We start from the raw sequence: 20,047 nt of genomic DNA on the forward strand, positions 1-20,047 counted from the left end.
GTGTTGGAACCGTGCATATGTAGTATGTATGCCAAGAATGAATTAATTTTATTTAGCGTTTTGTTTGTTGTTTTCGTGTGGATTCTATGTTGATAATGAAAGTTTAATGAATCAAATTGAAGTTGTGATGGTTGTGGGCTGATTTGGAAGCCAATGTAACTCTTATGTAAATTTTATATTTAGGAGGATGACATTATTAAAATGAAGATTGTTGGTATAGTTCATGAGTTTTGGAAGAAAGAAATGCGTTAGTGTTGTTTATGTTGAGTTGGGAGACTTCGGGTAAGGTGGTGGTGTGGTTGGATTGTTTGAAATATTGTATGAATTGTTTAAAGTGTCCTTGAATATTGTTTGAATGATTTCGGATTAGTAATTGAACGTGTGAGTATTGGCGTTAGCTTGATTTTATGCGGTTGAATTGAATATAAGTGAATGTCGTCGCATTATGTGAAAGAAGGTTGTTGATGTTAAAATGTGTTTTGAATTAATGGTTGATGTTGTTAGAATGTTTGTTGGTATTGTTGTTGATGAAATTGGCCGAGTTTAATTCTCGGGGTGGTGCATTTATAGGGGAAGTGCTGCCCAAATTTCTGTAGAATTGAGTGCTAGTTGGAATTGAATTCCTAAGTGCCTTCAACTAATATTCAATATTCATTGATGTGGTGTAGACCTTGGAGAGCCGAGACTTGAGTTGGATTAACTTAGGGAGTGACCGAGGTATGTAAAGCTCACCCTTTCTTTCTTTGGCGTGCTTAGACGTAAGGAAAGAATTATACGAGCCTCGGGGAAATTCTATTCTTGCGATCCGGGCGTGTTTCCGACTTTTATTCACCTCTTGATATTAACATTCTTAATGTAGATATTTTATGATCCTTGTGTCCTTTGTATGTTTAAATTTTAAGTGGTACATAAGGAAATTCTGTTCTTAAAAAGATTCCGAAACTACGAACGACCGTAACTTTCACAAAAAGGCTCGGATCGCCTCGATATGCTCGTAGGAGTTTCCGTAGGGTATGATGACTCTAACTTCCATAGGTGGGCTCGGATTGGTTTGATACTTATCCGTAGGCCCCCGAGACGTTCCGTTGTATAGTTCTAACGGTTTGACTGAAAGAACCTAATATGCTTACTATTCCGACCCCCCCGAGTTTGATTACTTATTTATTTACCGAGTCTAAAACGAGGATTGTCATGCATATAATTTCGATACGTCGCTATGATCTCCAAAGTTCGATTTGACATGTTCGAGAAAGAGTCCCTCGCTGTAGGGCCGGGACACGCTATATATATATATATATATATATATATATATATATATATATATATATATATATATATATATATGATGATGTGATGGTGTGATGAGATGGGGATGGCGGCCAGGATGGCATCTGATGATTCTATTCACCGAGTCCCTCACTAGAGGGCCGGGACACGCTATGTATATGCATATGTATATGATGACTATTTACTTATGTTTATGACATGATCATGTATGATTTATGTTTAAAGGTAAGCCTTTCTGGTACTGTACTCATGCTCCATACTCTTTGCTTCAGTACGATTTTGTTTACTGTATTCCATGCTTTACATGCTCGGTACATATTCATTCTTCGACCCCTTTCTTCGGGGTTGCATTTCATGCCGCGCGTGTGCGGATACTTGTTTGGGTGAGCCCGGACTTAGATCCCTACTCAGCGGTTTTGGAGTGCTCCTTTGTTCCGGAGCCTACACTTTGGTACAGATTCTTTTGTTGTCTGCTCCTTTGTTCCGGAGCCTACACTTTGGTACAGATTCTTTTGTTGTCTTTATGTATATGCCTATTCAGGGGTACGGAGGGGCCCTGTCCCGTCATATGATTCTGTTATTACTCTTAGAGGCCTGTAGACATAAATGTGGGTTGTGGGTAGCACTGTTCAGTGGTGTTTGTGTTCTGTATATCCTCAGGCTGTATATATGATATATGTATATATGTGTGCGCGATGTCGTGCCTTACTGTACGTATAAGCTCTTATGATGTTTGTTATGATCTGATTATAGTTGATAGGTGGGCACGAGTGCCCAGCTCGGGCACTAGTCACGGCCTACGGGGCTGGGTCGTGACACAAGTAATATATGCAACTGCCTTACTCATAGATGCGCGTATCTGCTTCAGCAGAGGATAAGGACACAATGGCCTGCTTTTTGGACTTTCAACCAATCAAACTACCACCCAAAAATATGCATAAACTAGTAATGGATCTTCTACTATCAGCACAAGCACCCCAATCACTATCACAATACACTTGGAGAGACAAATAAGGAGAAGAGTTAAAGAACACACCAAAATCAGGGGTACCACGAGATACCTGAGCAAATGTGAACCAGCCTGCATATGAGGGACACAAGGCTTTTGGCGAAACTGGCTAAGGTGTTGCACTGCAAAGAAAATGTCAGGCCTAGTATGGGTGAGAAAATTCAGCTTCCCAACTAAACACCTATATTCTTCAGGGTTGGGAAGCATACACCCAACACCAACCTCAAGCTTAGAGTTCATGTTGTTATATCCCGCCTTTTTGCATAATCGGAAAATTCGGAATAATTGTGATTTATGAGAAAGGAGGCCATGTTTGAATTTTTCCTAGTATGTGTATGCCGGTTATGGAAGTTTGGATGCTAGAATGTTGGAGAAGGCCTAAGGGCAAAATTGGAATTTTGGAAATTTGTTTCGGAAATTTTGAAATGAGAATTTTAGTTTATTGGGCCAAATAAATGGAAAGAAAAATTGGGCCCAATTCTTAAGGGGTGGCCGGCCATGAAGGCCAAGCCCATGGGAATTTTAATTAATTTCCCATGTGATTAATTATATAAGGAGGCTAAGTTCAAGAAACTTCAAGAAAACAAAAGGAAAAATCAAGAAAAAAGAGAAGAGCCATTCGGCTCAAGGAGAAAGAAGGGAGAAAAAAAAAGAAAAGAAAATTTTTCTAGCCTTTCTATCCTAGTTCAAAAATTGTAATTTTCTTATATTCTTAGTGAGCTCAAGGTGCTCTACAAGTTGATATAATTTTCAAGTCAAGGGAGTGCTTGTTTTGGCAAGGAGAATTCATTGGAAGGAGGTAAGAATCTTATGTTTTCCTTTATGTTATGGAAGATTTATGAACATTAGAATAAGTGGAATTGCATGGAAATCATGGAATTGTGATTGTGTGTGTGTGAGCCGTGTATGTGTGAATACATGTTATAGCCGTGTGTGTGTGTATGGTGTATAGCTATGGTAAGTTGAATTTTGTATTGTATTCTAGTTATGGTTATGGTGGAATTCATGTTGGAAGTGAAAGTGGAATGAATTTGATGGAAGTTGGAAATTATAGTAGTTGGCCGTGAGTTATGGAAGCATTGAAATGAAAATGAATTAATTTGTTTGTTATGTTAATCGTGTCGTTAAGGGCCTTGTGAAGTGGGTGGAAGAATAACGATTTAAGTTAACATGAAGAATTGGTTTTTAAGTTGTTATCGGAAAGTATGCGATTCTATCATAGTTTATGTAATTACGGAAATGAAAGGGTAAGATGCGAATTATGATAGTTGTTAATGGAATTGAAAGGAAAAAAATATGTTATGGAAGTTTATGTTGAAATTTGGAGACTTTGAATGGATTATGATTTTGGTGGAAAACTTGTATATTTTGTATATTATTTCGTAAAATGATATAGAATGTTTCCGAAGTGACCTTGTTGGGTTGATGAATATGAAAATGTCAATGTTGGATTGAAAGTGTGAAGTTAGAACTGAAATTATTGTGTTATGTTGGAAAAATGGCTAATTGTGCCATATTGCGTATTTTGTGATACTTGTTGTTGTTGTTGGATTGTTGGGTTGTTGTTGTTGATATATTAAGCCGAGCTACGTCTCGGGGGTGTTGGATTCATAGGGGAGGTGCTGCCGAAATTTCGGTAGCCAAGTACTCAACCAAAGTTGAATGTAACTTGCATGAATAGTAACTGGTAAAGATGACCATTTGCAGTTTTTGGACGAAACGGAACGAGATTTGACGAGCGTAAGGCACAACCAAGGTATGTAAAGTCCTTCCTTTCCTTCTTATGGCATGTCTTAGCTATATTAGGTTGAAGTCTGAGCCTCGGAAAAAGTCCTGTGCATTGAAATTCGAGTTTAATTTTGACTACTATTCACTCAGCATAAATGAACTACTTTTCTTACATTTTGTTGGACAAATGCTTAAGCTTCCACAACTTTCCCAAACGACCCCGGATTGCTTTGAAACTTTCACAGATGCTCCCATAGGGTCTAATATTCGTAAAATTTTGTACGCCACCTCGACTTGACCCGGGGTGGGCCCGCTATTTCCGAATCTGCCCCTATTGTGTTACTAAATTGTTTGAGTAATAATTAAAGGAAGTTTTTAACTACTCCCTCAATAAGCAAATGATTTGTGTATGTGTGATGTGATGATTTGTGTGTATGTCCGGCCGGGCTCGGAGTGCCGTGGTATCTGTCCGCCTCCGGGTACCGTGGTTATGTGATGGCATGCGACCCGGGGTGCTGTGGTATATGTCCGCCCCCGAGGTACCGCGATACGCGACCCGGAGTGCTGTGGTATTTGTCCGCCTCCGAGGTACTGTGATTATGCCATGATATGCAACCCGGGAGCTGTGGTATATGTCCGCCCCCGAGGTATCGGAGTCTTTGTGGGTATATGTCCGCCTCCGAATATCGTGGATAAGTGATCCGAGGTGCTGTGGTATCCGTCCGCCCCCGGTATTTTAATGTGATATATGATGTTGGTGTGTATGATTTGGTCTGTGTTATTGTGTTGCTTTGATATGCTGTTATGAAAGAAATATAAACTGTCATCTGCATATAAACATGGTCTGTATTAGTACCCTGTACGTTCTGCTCTCTGCATATAGGTATAACCTGTGTCAGCATTCTGTTTGTTCTGCACCCCGACTCCGACTTCTGGTCTGTCCGGTACACTTCTGTGCGTCCGACTCCGATTAGGGATCCGTCAGGTATATCTTGGTACTTCTGATTCCGATTTCGCCTGGTATGCCTTCTGTATCTCCGATTCTGTATATCAAACTTCTGCACCTCTGATTTTGATAAAACTTTGCCCAATATACCTCCGTACACCACGATTCTAATTACGGCTTGTTGATTAGATTTCGTACATCCGTATTCGCGTATGATTTTATTTACGGTACTTCGACTTTGCATACTCGGTACATTTTTCGTCGACCCCCGTTCTTCGGGGGGCTGCGCTACATGCCCGCAGGTACAGACGCACCGCGTGACACGCCGCCAGTTTAGGACTTCGGTTGCTGTCTGAGGAGCTCCCTTTGATCCGGAGCTGACGCTTTTGGTATATATTTTCTGTTGTTCGTATGTTCTGTATATATGGTCATTTGGGTACGGCGGGGCCCTGTCCCGTCTTCTGATTCTGTTCTGTATGTTAGAGGTCTGCAGACATGTCTGTGAGGTGTGGGTTGTCACTGTCCGGTTATATGCGCGATATGTGTCTTTGATATAATAGCCCTAGCGGCTTCGTACGGTTTATATATGTATATGTGTATATGTATGTTCATGCGACGCACCTTATATTTGTGCGGATTTATGTATGGAAAAAACGGAGGGAAACGGAATTAGCTAATTTGGTATGTCGGATCCGTTAGGTAGGTACGTATGGGTGTCCAAATAGGGCACCGGTCCACGGCCCACGGGGGTTGGGTCGTGACAAAAGTGGTATCGAGCGGTCGGTTCTCGGAATGTCCGTGGCCGTGTCTAGTAGAGTCTTGTTTATCGGTGTGTTGGGCCCCACATCTATAAACGGAGGCTACGGACATTTAGGATGTTATGTTACCCTTTCTTTGACTCTTAGATCGTGCGTTAAAGCTGTGTTATCAGGATGTTTTCCCTTCCGACGAACAGTTATGTTTTTCAGTGATGCCTCCGCAGAAGGCAACGGCCGCCCAGAAGGGCAAAACGAAGCGAGGAGAGACTAGTCGGGCGCCGAGAGTTACACGAGCCCGTGCTCGGACTACGCCGTATTGTACTTCGGTCGGAGGGTTCCGCCACTCCACCACCGGGAATGCGGGAGCAGTCCCCGCCGCCGGCGCCTCCCCGGCCGGGGCGGAGGAAAGGACATTGAGGGAGGCGGTCCGGTTGACGACGATAGTGGCCGGACAAAGCCGCGGACGCGGGCGGAGAGGTGATGATGATGATGACAGGCGTGATAGCCTGAGAGTTCGGGATTTCCTGACGTGTGGTCCCCCAGAGTTTTTCGGGTCTAAGCCCGACGAGGACCCGCATGATTTCATTCGGCAGATGCAGCGCTCGTTGGGATTAGTCCGGGCTTCACCGACCGAGTCTGTCGAGCTTGCTGCACATAGATTGCGGGATGTCGCCCTAAATTGGTATGAGTCCTGGGGGCTGTCTCGGGGTGAGAGTGCTCCCCCAGCCACATGGGACGAGTTTACGGCTGCCTTCCTCCGCCACTTTTTACCACCAGAGCTGCGGCGGGCGAGAGTTGACCGATTTCTGCAGATAAAGCAGAGGGGCAGGAGTATTCGAGAGTACAATTTGGAATTTGATTCCCTGGCTCGATATGCCCCTGCCATTGTAGCTGACATGGAGGACAGAATGCACCGGTACGTGATGGGGCTGGACGATTATCTGGTCGATTCCGTATGGCGATGGCATCGCGCGACAGTGTATGGACATCGCCCGGTTGCGGGCTTATGCGCGGGGCATGGAGGACCGGCACGGGAGAGGATCGGTCGGGCGGAGATTATGATCGAGGCCGGCCCCGAAGAGGGCCGGATTCGCTAGTTATTCCGGAAAATTTCGAGGCGGGCGGCCTCGATCGAGTATTAGTAGATTTTCGCGCGCGCACGGTATACCCCCCGCCCTCGGGTTGGAGACCGGATCATGCCCGTACTCGGGGGGCGGTCGAACCCCGGGGCTTCGTATCGCGAGAAGGATAGAGATTCTGGTCGGACGGGGCCGCCTATATCTAGATGTCCGTATTGCAGGGGACGTCACTCTGGAGAATGTTATCGGGCCATGGGTGCCTGCTTTTCTTGTGGCCGTCAAGGCCACATCATGAGGGAGTGTCCGTATAAAGGTAGTCCAGATGGTGCAGTTCCGCCTAGTGGGTCAGTTGCTGGGTTATCTCCTTCTGTAGCTATGCGCCCCACGGGGCAAGGTAGGCCAGCACCAGTAGCCCGTGGTACGGGCCGCGGCAGAGTTCCCGATTTCGGCGACCCTTCGCATCGCACATACGCTTTGGCCAGTCGGCAGGACCAAGAGGCGCCGCCAAATGTGGACCCAGGTATATTATTAATCCTTCTTGGAAAATATGTGCATCTGATTTGTACTGTGTTCCGGTTACCTATGTTCTGTACTTCTGATCATGATCCTGTATGCCCCATTCCTGCGCCTCCGATTACGAAGAAGCTCTGTCTACTATATCTCTGTACCTCTGAATCTGATCACGTTTCTGTTTAATGTACCTCTGTACGTCCGACTCTGATCACGACTCTGTCCGATATACCTTGGTACGTCTGACTCTGATTATGGGTCTGTCTGATATGCTCCTGTGTGTCTGGCTCTGATCATGAATCCGTTTGATATAACGTATGATTACGATTCTGTCTGCTACGCTTCTGTACTTCTGATTCCGGATACGACTTCATCTGATGTACCTCTGATCTTCCCGCTCTGATAAATATTCTGTCACCCTATATCCGGTTTAAAATCATATGGACCGCTAGACTAATTAGGGTTTCGAATAGCCCCAAATACCGCAATATTGGAAAGGAATGGAAGGAGTCGAAGAATGAAGGTCCTTGTAAGTACTCTGACCAAGAGCAAGTGTGTAGTTGAAAAAGGACCTCCCCTGTTCATCTTGATCTACCATGAGGTGGAATTAACATTCGAGGACGAATGTTTTAAAGGGGGGGAGGATGTTATATCCCGCCTTTTTGCATAATCGGAAAATTCGGAATAATTGTGATTTATGAGAAAGGAGGCCATGTTTGAATTTTTCCTAGTATGTGTATGCCGGTTATGGAAGTTTGGATGCTAGAATGTTGGAGAAGGCCTAAGGGCAAAATTGGAATTTTGGAAATTTGTTTCGGAAATTTTGAAATGAGAATTTTAGTTTATTGGGCCAAATAAATGGAAAGAAAAATTGGGCCCAATTCTTAAGGGGTGGCCGGCCATGAAGGCCAAGCCCATGGAAATTTTAATTAATTTTCCATGTGATTAATTATATAAAGGAGGCTAAGTTCAAGAAACTTCAAGAAAACAAAAGGAAAAATCAAGAAAAAAGGAGAAGAGCCATTCGGCTCAAGGAGAAAGAAGAGAGAAAAAAGAAAAGAAAAATTTTTCTAGCCCTTCTATCCTAGTTCAAAAATTGTAATTTTCTTATATTCTTAGTGAGCTCAAGGTGCTCTACAAGTTGATATAATTTTCAAGTCAAGGGAGTGCTTGTTTTGGCAAGGAGAATTCATTGGAAGGAGGTAAGAATCTTATGTTTTCCTTTATGTTATGGAAGATTTATGAACATTAGAATAAGTGGAATTGCATGGAAATCATGGAATTGTGATTGTGTGTGTGTGAGCCGTGTATGTGTGAATACATGTTATAGCCGTGTGTGTGTGTATGGTGTATAGCTATGGTAAGTTGAATTTTGTATTGTATTCTAGTTATGGTTATGGTGGAATTCATGTTGGAAGTGAAAGTGGAATGAATTTGATGGAAGTTGGAAATTATAGTAGTTGGCCGTGAGTTATGGAAGCATTGAAATGAAAATGAATTAATTTGTTTGTTATGTTAATCGTGTCGTTAAGGGCCTTGTGAAGTGGGTGGAAGAATAACGATTTAAGTTAACATGAAGAATTGGTTTTTAAGTTGTTATCGGAAAGTATGCGATTCTATCATAGTTTATGTAATTACGGAAATGAAAGGGTAAGATGCGAATTATGATAGTTGTTAATGGAATTGAAAGGAAAAAATATGTTATGGAAGTTTATGTTGAAATTTGGAGACTTTGAATGGATTATGATTTTGGTGGAAAACTTGTATATTTTGTATATTATTTCGTAAAATGATATAGAATGTTTCCGAAGTGACCTTGTTGGGTTGATGAATATGAAAATGTCAATGTTGGATTGAAAGTGTGAAGTTAGAACTGAAATTATTGTGTTATGTTGGAAAAATGGCTAATTGTGCCATATTGCGTATTTTGTGATACTTGTTGTTGTTGTTGGATTGTTGGGTTGTTGTTGTTGATATATTAAGCCGAGCTACGTCTCGGGGGTGTTGGATTCATAGGGGAGGTGCTGCCGAAATTTCGGTAGCCAAGTACTCCAACCAAAGTTGAATGTAACTTGCATGAATAGTAACTGGTAAAGATGACCATTTGCAGTTTTTGGACGAAACGGGAACTGAGATTTGACGAGCGTAAGGCACAACCAAGGTATGTAAAGTCCTTCCTTTCCTTCTTATGGCATGTCTTAGCTATATTAGGTTGAAGTCTGAGCCTCGGAAAAAGTCCTGTGCATTGAAATTCGAGTTTAATTTTGACTACTATTCACTCAGCATAAATGAACTACTTTTCTTACATTTTGTTGGACAAATGCTTAAGCCTCCACAACCTTCCCAAACGACCCCGGATTGCTTTGAAACTTTCACAGATGCTCCCATAGGGTCTAATATTCGTAAAATTTTGTACGCCACCTCGACTTGACCCGGGGTGGGCCCGCTATTTCCGAATCTGCCCCTATTGTGTTACTAAATTGTTTGAGTAATAATTAAAGGAAGTTTTTAACTACTCCCTCAATAAGCAAATGATTTGTGTATGTGTGATGTGATGATTTGTGTGTATGTCTGGCCGGGCTCGGAGTGCCGTGGTATCTGTCCGCCTCCGGGTACCGTGGTTATGTGATGGCATGCGACCCGGGGTGCTGTGGTATATGTCCGCCCCCGAGGTACCGCGATACGCGACCCGGAGTGCTGTGGTATTTGTCCGCCTCCGAGGTACTGTGATTATGCCATGATATGCAACCCGGGGAGCTGTGGTATATGTCCGCCCCCGAGGTATCGGAGTGCTGTGGTATATGTCCGCCTCCGAATATCGTGGATAAGTGATCCGGGGTGCTGTGGTATCCGTCCGCCCCCGGTACTTTAATGTGATATATGATGTTGGTGTGTATGATTTGGTCTGTGTTATTGTGTTGCTTTGATATGCTGTTATGAAAGAAATATAAACTGTCATCTGCATATAAACATGGTCTGTATTAGTACCCTGTACGTTCTGCTCTCTGCATATAGGTATAACCTGTGTCAGCATTCTGTTTGTTCTGCACCCCGACTCCGACTCTCTCGGTCCGTCCGTACACACGTGCGTCCGACTCCGATTAGGGATCCGTCAGGTATATCTTGGTACTTCTGATTCCGATTTCGCCTGGTATGCCTTCTGTATCTCCGATTCTGTATATCAAACTTCTGCACCTCTGATTTTGATAAAACTTTGCCCAATATACCTCCGTACACCTGATTCTAATTACGGCTTGTTGATTAGATTTCTGTACATCCGTATTCGCGTATGATTTTATTTACAGTACTTCTGACTTTGCATACTCGGTACATTTTTCGTACTGACCCCCTGTTCTTCGGGGGCTGCGCTACATGCCCGCAGGTACAGACGCACCGCGTGACACGCCGCCAGTTTAGGACTTCGGTTCTTCGTCCGAGGAGCTCCCTTTGATCCGGAGCTGACGCTTTTGGTATATATTTTCTGTCGTTCGTATGTTCTGTATATATGGTCATTTGGGTACGGCGGGGCCCTATCCCGTCTTCTGATTCTGTTCTGTATGTTAGAGGTCTGCAGACATGTCTGTGGGGTGTGGGTTATCATTTTGTCTGATATAATGGCCCTAGCGGCTTCTGTACAGGTTCCCGTATGTATGTGTGTATATGTATGTTCATGCGACGCACCTTATATCTGTGCGGATTTATGTATGTTTGAACGGAATTAGCAATTTGGTATGTCGGATCTGTTAGGTAGGTACGTATGGGTGTCCAAATAGGACACCAGTCACGGCCCACGGGGTTGGGTCGTGACACATGTCAAGGGGACAGACTACAGGGGAACAATCTAAGCTATGAAAAGTAGTTAACAGGTCATGCACAAACTTCCTTTGATGGAGGAGAACACCAGATGGAGTATAAAGCACCTCAATCCCCAAGAAATAGTTTAAGGATCCTAGATCCTTGATTCTAAATTCAACATGGAGGAAAGACTTAAGATTATCAATTTCAGCCACATTGGGACCAGCCAGAAAGATGTCATCTACATAAATGGCCAGAACAACCAGAGAATCTCCACAACCTTTCTTGAAGAGGGAGTAATAATTGAGAGAATGACTGTAACCCCTTGACTGTAGAGCTTGATATAATTTGGCATACCACTGCCTGGATGCTTGTCTCAAACCATAAAGAGATTTCTTAAGTTTGCACCAAAAGGGCAGAGGAAGAGGAAGAATCAACAAGTAAACCAGGAGGAAGTTTCATGAATACCTCTTCATCTAGATCACCATGCAAAAAGGCATTATTGACATCAAGTTGGAACATTTTCCACTGTTTCTTAATAGCTACAACAACTAAGGACTTCACAGTGGACATTTTGACAATAGGGCTGAAAGTTTCATGGAAATCTGTACCCTCAACTTGGGTATCACCCCTCACCACCAGTCTAGCGTTATATCTTTCAATACACCCATTAACCTTATACTTTATTTCATACACCCACTTGCATCCAATGGTTTTCTTACCAAGGGGTAACTCAACAATATCCCAAGTGCCATTGGCAGCCAGAGCTTCAAACTCCAAGCTCATAGCATGCTGCCATTCACGAACAACAACAGCTTGAGAATAAGTGTGAGACTCAAGACTAGGTTGCTCTCTAGAAGGAGGAAGTGGGGAAAAGCTAGAGATATGTGCAGAGGGCTGACCAAAGTAAGATGGCAGAGAGTAGTCATAAAGATGTTTTGGTAAAGAGTGGGGTCTAGAAGATTGTCTTAAGGGAGGTAAGGAAACAGGAGGAGAAGTAGTGGTAGGCAGAATAGGAGAAGGTAGAATAGGAGAAGCAGAATTAGGTAGGGAAGGAGGAACAGTAGGTGTAGGAGAAGATATGGGGGGGGGGGGGGGGAGAGGGAGTGGGAAGAATGTTCACTAGTTCCTGTTGTGGCAGAAGAGTGAGGGACAGGAGAAGAGGTAGTGGTGTTGATCAGAAACATTAGCAAAGGGAAAAATATGTTCATGAAACACCACATCCCTAGAAATAAAAGAAACATTAGAAACTAAATTGTATAGCTTGTACCCCTTTTTGTCAAAAGGATAGCCTAGGAAAACACAAGGAACAACTTTAGGGTGGAATTTGTCACTATGAGGTTTAGGAATAGTAGAATAGGATATACAACCAAAAGGTCTTAGGTGAGAATAGGAGGGAAGTTTGGAGTACCACAACTCAAAAGGGATTTTATTGTGTAGTAAGGAAGAAGGAAACCTATTAATCAGATAAGTGGCAGTTAATATGCAATCCCTCCAGAATTTAAGAGGAAGTGAAGATTGGAATAGAAGAGCTCTTGCAGTCTCAAGTAAATAAATGTCTGTGTTTCCTTTCCACCACCCCATTTTGTGGGGGAGTATAAGGGCAAATGGTCTGGTGAAGAATGCCTTTGTCAGAAAAAAATTTGGAACCAGAAACACTAGAACCTAGTTCAAATGCATTATCACTTCTAACAGTTAAAACCTTCGAATTGAATTGAGTATAAACCATCTGAATGAAAGCTTTCAAGAGGTCAAAAGCATTTATTTTGGCACCCATCAGATGGGTCTAAGTGACCATTGAAAAATCATCCCCAATGGTAAAAAAATATTTGAAACCATTGTGAGAAGGGGTGTGATAGGCACCCCAAGTGTCAATATGTACTAACTGAAATGGGGCAGTAGATTGAATTGAACTATCTAAGAAAGGCAACCCTAGTTTTCCTTGCCAAAGGGCAGACAAAACAAAGGAAAGATTGTGTGGAAGACAACAAGGATTTTAAAGCAGAAATAAATCTCATTCTAGAAAAAGGGATATGACCAAGCTTGTAGTGCCACACAAGATCCATTTTATTTATCTTATTTACAACTACAGGACTGGAATTAGTTACACAAGGAGGAACACCATTGCAAGTCGAAACAGGAGATACAGAACTAACATCAGTTACAGGGGAAGCAACATCAATAGGAGAATTACAAACAATAGAAGAACTAGAATGCACATAAGGTAATCCAGGTGAGGGTGAAAGAGAGCCAGGTGTGGGAGGAAGCAACAATTTGTAAAGAGCATTGTCCACTTTACCAAGAACCAGAGGTATCTTCATAAAAGGGGCCTGCAGTCCACACAAAGTTCTGGTAAAATAAACAATGCCATCTAATTGATCAACTAATTTGTGAACAGAGATAAGGTTGTAATGAAAACTAGGAATGTATAGTACATTATGGAGAGTTGGTAGGGAACAGAGTAAGAGAACCTTTATTTGTAACCTTAACTTTATAACCATTAGGAAGGGTGAGAAGAACAGGAAAGGGCAAGGCTTGAAAGTTAAAGAGTAAATCCCTATGGGATTTCATATGGTCACTAGCACTAGAATCAATTATCCAAATGAAACTACCTACTTGAGAGAGCATACAAGACTTGAACAAAACACTTTCAGCAAGAAGCTTACCAGCAAAATCAGCAGAAGCCACATGGCAAGCAGGACTAGAATTCTCAAGTGAAATCTGAGTTTGCTTCAGGAGCATCAGAAGCTGAGAGTGTTGGTAAGATGTCAAACCAAAAGCACCAAGAGGCCTATCATTAACCCCAAAAGATGTAATGGAACCAGAAGGAGTAGGTGTCTCAACTTCTACAATAGCAACAGTTTTCTTTGGACCAGTACTTTTAGTGAATTTGAAACCATGAGGAAACCCATGCAACCTATAGCATTTATCAATGCTATGTCCTGCCCTCTTACAGTATTTGCAAATAAGAGATAACTTAGAGGTGGAGGGGTCAAAGCTCACTTTGGAAGGGAAGGTTTGTCTCATCACACCAACATTGAAAGAGGCAGAACCAGATGAGAATTGAGAGGAAGCAGATACTTGTCGTTGTTTCTCATCATTAAGGACCATCCCATAAGCAATACTAATAGAGGGAGTAGGTTTCATTATGAGGATGTGACTTCTAACTTGGACACAAGTGTCATTGAGCCCCATCAGGAATTGGTATAGCCTCTGCTCATCCTCATCTTCTTGATAAAGAGCTTTGGCTCCACAACTACAAGCCCTGGCTTTCCTAACAGAAATTGATGCAATCTCATCCCAGAGTTGTTTTATCCTATTGAAATAAGATGCAATATCAAGAGAACCCCGAGAAATGTGAGCTAATTCTTTTTTTAACTCGAAAATCCTAGCACCATCAGCTTTACCATACCTCTCTTCCAACTCATCCCAAATTTCACTAGCAAGATCAGGGTACTCAACATTACACACAATTTATTTTGATAGAGAGTGGATGAGCCAGGAGAGAACTAGGTCATTACAACGTTGCCATTATCTAGCTAAGGGTGAATCTGCGGAAGGTTTAACTGAGGTCCCATTAATGAAATCTAGCTTGTTTCTTACTGACAATGTAACTAAAATTGTTCGTCTCCAGCTAGCATACCAGTTCTATCAAATGGTACAGAGACGAGAGATCCCCCTAAGATATCAGAAGGGTGAACGTATAGAGCATGACAAGGATGAGTGTAATTGTCCTTGTGAAATTCAGTACGACACGAGCTTGAACTACCAGATGTAGGAGTTGAGCCAATAGGTTGTGACGAGGTCGAATTCTCGGTACCAGTGTTCATAGTAGGAATTGTAAAAGGAAATACACAAAAATGACGAGAAAAATCAAAATCGTAACACAAATACAAGAGATAATATCAAGACCTAGATTTCAAACCAAAATTAGTTTGAAAACCCTAGATTTCAGTCAAAACGAGAGAAAAAATCAAAATCACAACACGAATACAAGAGATAATATCAAGACCTAGATTTCAAACCAAAAATAGCTTGAAAAACCCCAGACTTCTGTTAAAAAAACAGTCAAACAATAAAAGTGAGTAGAAATCAGAGATACCAGGCTCTTTCGCTATCGGAAAGTGAACGGTCTTTGTAATATAAAACTCCGATCACGAAACTTGGAAAAAAAACCTCAAAACTTGAACGAAAAAACCAAAAAAATGTAAACTCCGACAAAACTCCGGCGAGGGTAACACTGGTCAAACAAGAACAATGAGATCTATCAGAATCTTCGCTCTAATACGATGTGTCACGACCCAAATCGATGAGCCATGACGAGAGTCTGACCTCTAGCGACCAAACACCCCTAAATACTTATCTGAGACATACTGAACATCAAAGGCCCATAAATGGCACAAACTAATTTCATAAAAGGGAAACATCAGAATTCTATACAATCTGCATATATATACACAATATGTGGAAAACGAAGGCAAGCCGCCTAGGTCGCACATATCTTGTACACAAAAGAATAAAAGCCGACAAGGCTACATCATCCGACTACTACATACAACCGTCTCTGACCTCTACCGGAATGAAAGTCGTAGAAAAGGACGGGACGGCCCCGTCATACCCATATGTATGCACATCTCAAAAGGGGCGTACCAAAAAACCGACCGTAGCTCGGATCGAATGGAGCGTACTGACCACTGCTAGATCTAGAGGTCCTACTGAGCTGGACCACCTGTCTATCTCCCTGTACCTGCGGGCATGAACGCAGCCCCCCGAGCAATGGGGAGTCAGTACGGATAATGTACCGAGTATGTAAGGCATAAGAGCAACAACATATATATATATATATATATATATATATATATATATATATACACATGAGAATCATGGATAAGATCTGAACTCATAAGCTGAAATGACTGACTGCATGTACTTGTATGAAATAGTATTTGCCTAAATCTGTATAAATCTGCGTAACTGATAATGCCTCTGTGGGCACATAATATGCATGCTCATACCTACCAATGATGACCGTGCATCTATACGAGTGCGTATATAATGCCTGATGTATGTGTGTGTATATAACGCCTGATGTGTGTGCGTATATAACGCCTGTAAGCCTCTATGGCATCTCATCATATCATATTGGATCCTCTGTGGCCATAATCAATATCATCATCATAGTATTAATACGTATATAACGCCTTCTAGTCACGGGTCAATGTACATAAATAAATAATGAATGTAATGCATGGATAAACTGTATGAACAAAAAAAGACGGCTACGTACGAGATCCGGACCCATGAACAGAAGGATCACTCATAAATGGGATACATGAACATCAAAGACTGAAGTACTCCTAATACTTCTAAGAGTAGAGTAATATGGAATCTCGCTTACTCGCTTGTAGGATCATATCATAAGATCATGCCAAAAGAAGGAAAGGTTAGGCTTATCATACCTTGGAATATCTCCAATCGCTCAACCTCTACCTCTTGAACTTGCAAGTCTACAATTAAGATAACATAGGGCTTAATTAGGCTATTTACTTCGCTTACTAGCCATCCTCAAATGCGTATAAAGCTCAACGAACTATAAGCAATAATTTCCTTGTAAGCTTACAACTCTCCAACTTCTCATTCGATCCCACATCAACTACAATACTCACATCAACAATGACAACACACACACACACACACACATACACATATATCAAAATATACGTAAACCCATTTCCAATCATCTCCTAAAACAACCCTGTATCACTACATTGCCCTTCATCAACTTAACACTTCCACAATTACCTTCTCTTCACTTAACATCACTAAAACTCTTGATAACCAACTTAAATATAAGGGTAGAAATCATTTACATACCTTGAGGGGTCAAGAATCCCAAGATTCACTTCAACTTCAACTCCTTAAACTCCACAACTTGAAGAAACCCTAGAAGCAACTTTCTTCTTTACCATCTCGGGTTTACAGGGTCCGGGTCTTGTCAAATCTTCACTAATATGATGGAAAATATTAGGAGAGAATATATTAAGGTTTTCTGATTTTTGGAAGGAGGAAAATATCAAATGGGGTCGTGGACTACCTATTTATACTTGGAAGCCAAAAAGGCTACAACGGTCCGGTTCGACAAGCGGGTCGACGGCCCGTCGACGTGTCGACCGTCCATCAACCCACGCCTGTAGATGCGTGGCTACGGGAACCCATCGACACCGTACGTCAACGGTCCGTCGAATATGTCGACGACCCGTCGACGATGACTGGTGTCCTGCAGGTTTTTCTGGTTCAGTTCAGATCACGTCAATTCGATTCATTCAACTTTTAACTATATAAATTGCCAGGAATATATGCTAGTATCCTTGTACACGGGGTAAGACATTTTTTACCTCCAAACTCGGGCTCGGGTCTCTATTCCAAGGGCATACCCGACTAGGAAATCATAGGTTCTACCACTACAAACACGAGGGGTATAACACCATGTTAGCAACCATAAGCAAAGGTAAAAAGAGGAAAGAAATCTATGGTGGCTAGGGTTAAAGAGAAGAAAGGAAGAGAGAAGATTTTTATTATCTGTGTATCTGAAAACAAAGTAATGAATCAAAGTTATAAAATATCTGGCCCAACTCCTATTTATATTGACCCGGGTCTAACTAATCCTAACATCCCAACTCGACTTACACGGAAAATAAAATATAGGGCGAAGCCCTAAGACATGTAAATATTACAGAAAATTAAATTGGCCCAAATGAAAATGAACCATTCTATTCTAACATTTTTGTATTGTTACTGTCATTGTTGCTTCCTCTCCTTATACTGCAGAATAATTCTTGAAGAACTATGATCCAATTTTTGCCAGTAGGCCATCCTGTGAGGTTTCTAAATGCATTTTCTATGATCAGAGAAATCTAGAAGTATGGGCCTTATTGGTGAAACATACGTCAATTGTGCACTCTATAATTGCTTAGTAATGTCAACATCTATTCATTTAAGCCTATGAGGAAACAAGAGCTTGGAATTCTTGTGAATTTCCTCAAACAGGCTACTTCTACTAATGGAAAAGTTGTGGTTGATCTTAGCGATAAAATTGGATCTCTTAGCGCGAACATGGCTTGCTTGATCGTATTGGGGAAGAAGTACATGGATGAGGTTCTTGTCAGAAGGGTTTCAAAGCATTGGTTCAAGTGACATCGCATATAGCAGTAAGGCCAAAACTTGGTGATTACATTTCTTTTCTTGGTGTGTTTGATCTCCAAGGATTGACTCGTCGTATGAAAGAATTAGCTAAGCTTTTTGATGAGTTTTTGGAGAAATTTATTAAGAAGAACCTTCATATATTTACTGAGTAGCAACAAGATAACGATATTGTTGATACACTAATGGGAATTATGCACTCTGAAGAAGCGGAGTTCGAGTTTGATCGTCACCATATCAAAGCTGTTTTGTTGGTAATTCACTCTAACTGCTCTTCCGTTATGTCTTCGTGAAGTTATGACTTGATTTTATAATATGATTACTAAACACAATACTTTGGCTTGCTTATGCGGTTTGCCGACAAGTACCTATCTATGAGTTGAGTAACTTTATAGTGATAAAAAATAGTTTAGTGATTTTTATTGGGAAAAATCGTAAGTTTGATCACCATTAATGCATTAACTCATAGTTCTATCTCAGTAATGATACTGATATTTAGTCAATATTATATGAAGAAAAATATTTTTCGTGGAAAACATTTTTCCTTCATACCCGCCACACCCATAATGTCTATTTGGGTATCTTAACATGACTGACCCAGTCATAACTCTGGAATTCTTGATGCTACCTAAAAATAGCCGTAGGATAATATGCGTATTATGTACTACGTTTACTACTATTTTTGCTTCTTCTCTATGACTGTGTAACGCAAACTTTTTAAGTTTCCAGTTGTTGGTATTCTATTTGTTTATAGCTAAAGAATAATGACATGTATAGGACTTGTTGATGGCTTCGATGGATACTTCATCAACAACAGTTGAATGGATTTTATCAGAAGTTTTAAGAGACCTCGATGTAATGAAGAAACTCCAAAGTGAGATGGAACAAGTAGTTGGCAGAAATAGGATTGTAGAAGAATTAGATTTAGAAAGTTTGAAGTACATAGATATGGTCATAAAAGAAGCTTTTAGGCTTCATCCAAAGAATACCACTATTGATTCCTCATGAGTCCATTGATGCTTGCATGGTTGATGGTTTTAATATATGTAAAGGATCCGGACTATTAGTTAATGTTTGGGCAAGCGGGAGAGATCCAAATGTTTGGCCCGAGCAAGAGAAGTTCAAACCAGAGAGGTCTTTGGGATGCAACATTGATCTCAGGAAACTCAATTTTCAGCTTTTACCATTTGGGTCTGGTAGAAGAAGTTGCCTTGATTTGCAGCTGGGCCTTACCATCATGTGATTGCTAGTAGCACAATTGGTTCACTGCTTTGATTGGGAGTTACCAGATGGTATAATGCCAAAAAGATCTTGACATGACTGAGAAACTTGATTTAGTGTCAGCTAGAGCTCAACATCTAATGGCCATTCCTACATCATATCGATTTCATATGAGGTAGATTAAAATTTCCACACAATATTTAAGAACACTTGCACTTTTTAATAGAAGGGAATTCGCCTATTGTGATGGATCAATACATTATGCAAGTATTTACTACTATTATAGTAGTATAAATTAACAATGACTCGTAAGCTTTAGGAATTAATACTTCTTTGTTATTTTCATTTTGGATAGAAATTTCAATTAAATGCCTCATATACATCACTAAAAAAAGGGCAGAAACCGAACTCGAAAATCAATCGTAGTCCGTCGATTTTCCGAAAAAATTGGCCAAAAGCTGACTGAAAAGCATAGGTCGGAAATGAGTTGATTGGTATAGAAAACTGATCGACT

The 20,047-nt window shown here is 41.3% G+C and overlaps 1 pseudogene; it reads left to right on the plus strand.

Annotated features, from left to right (window-relative positions):
* The window catches only part of LOC132060754 (cytochrome P450 71AU50-like), a 28,139-nt pseudogene extending 8,427 nt beyond the window's left edge, over positions 1–19,712 (plus strand).
* The last annotated feature ends 335 nt before the right edge of the window (positions 19,713–20,047 follow it).

This window comes from Lycium ferocissimum, chromosome 6 (genome assembly GCF_029784015.1).
Source record: "Lycium ferocissimum isolate CSIRO_LF1 chromosome 6, AGI_CSIRO_Lferr_CH_V1, whole genome shotgun sequence".
NCBI lineage: Eukaryota > Viridiplantae > Streptophyta > Magnoliopsida > Solanales > Solanaceae > Lycium > Lycium ferocissimum.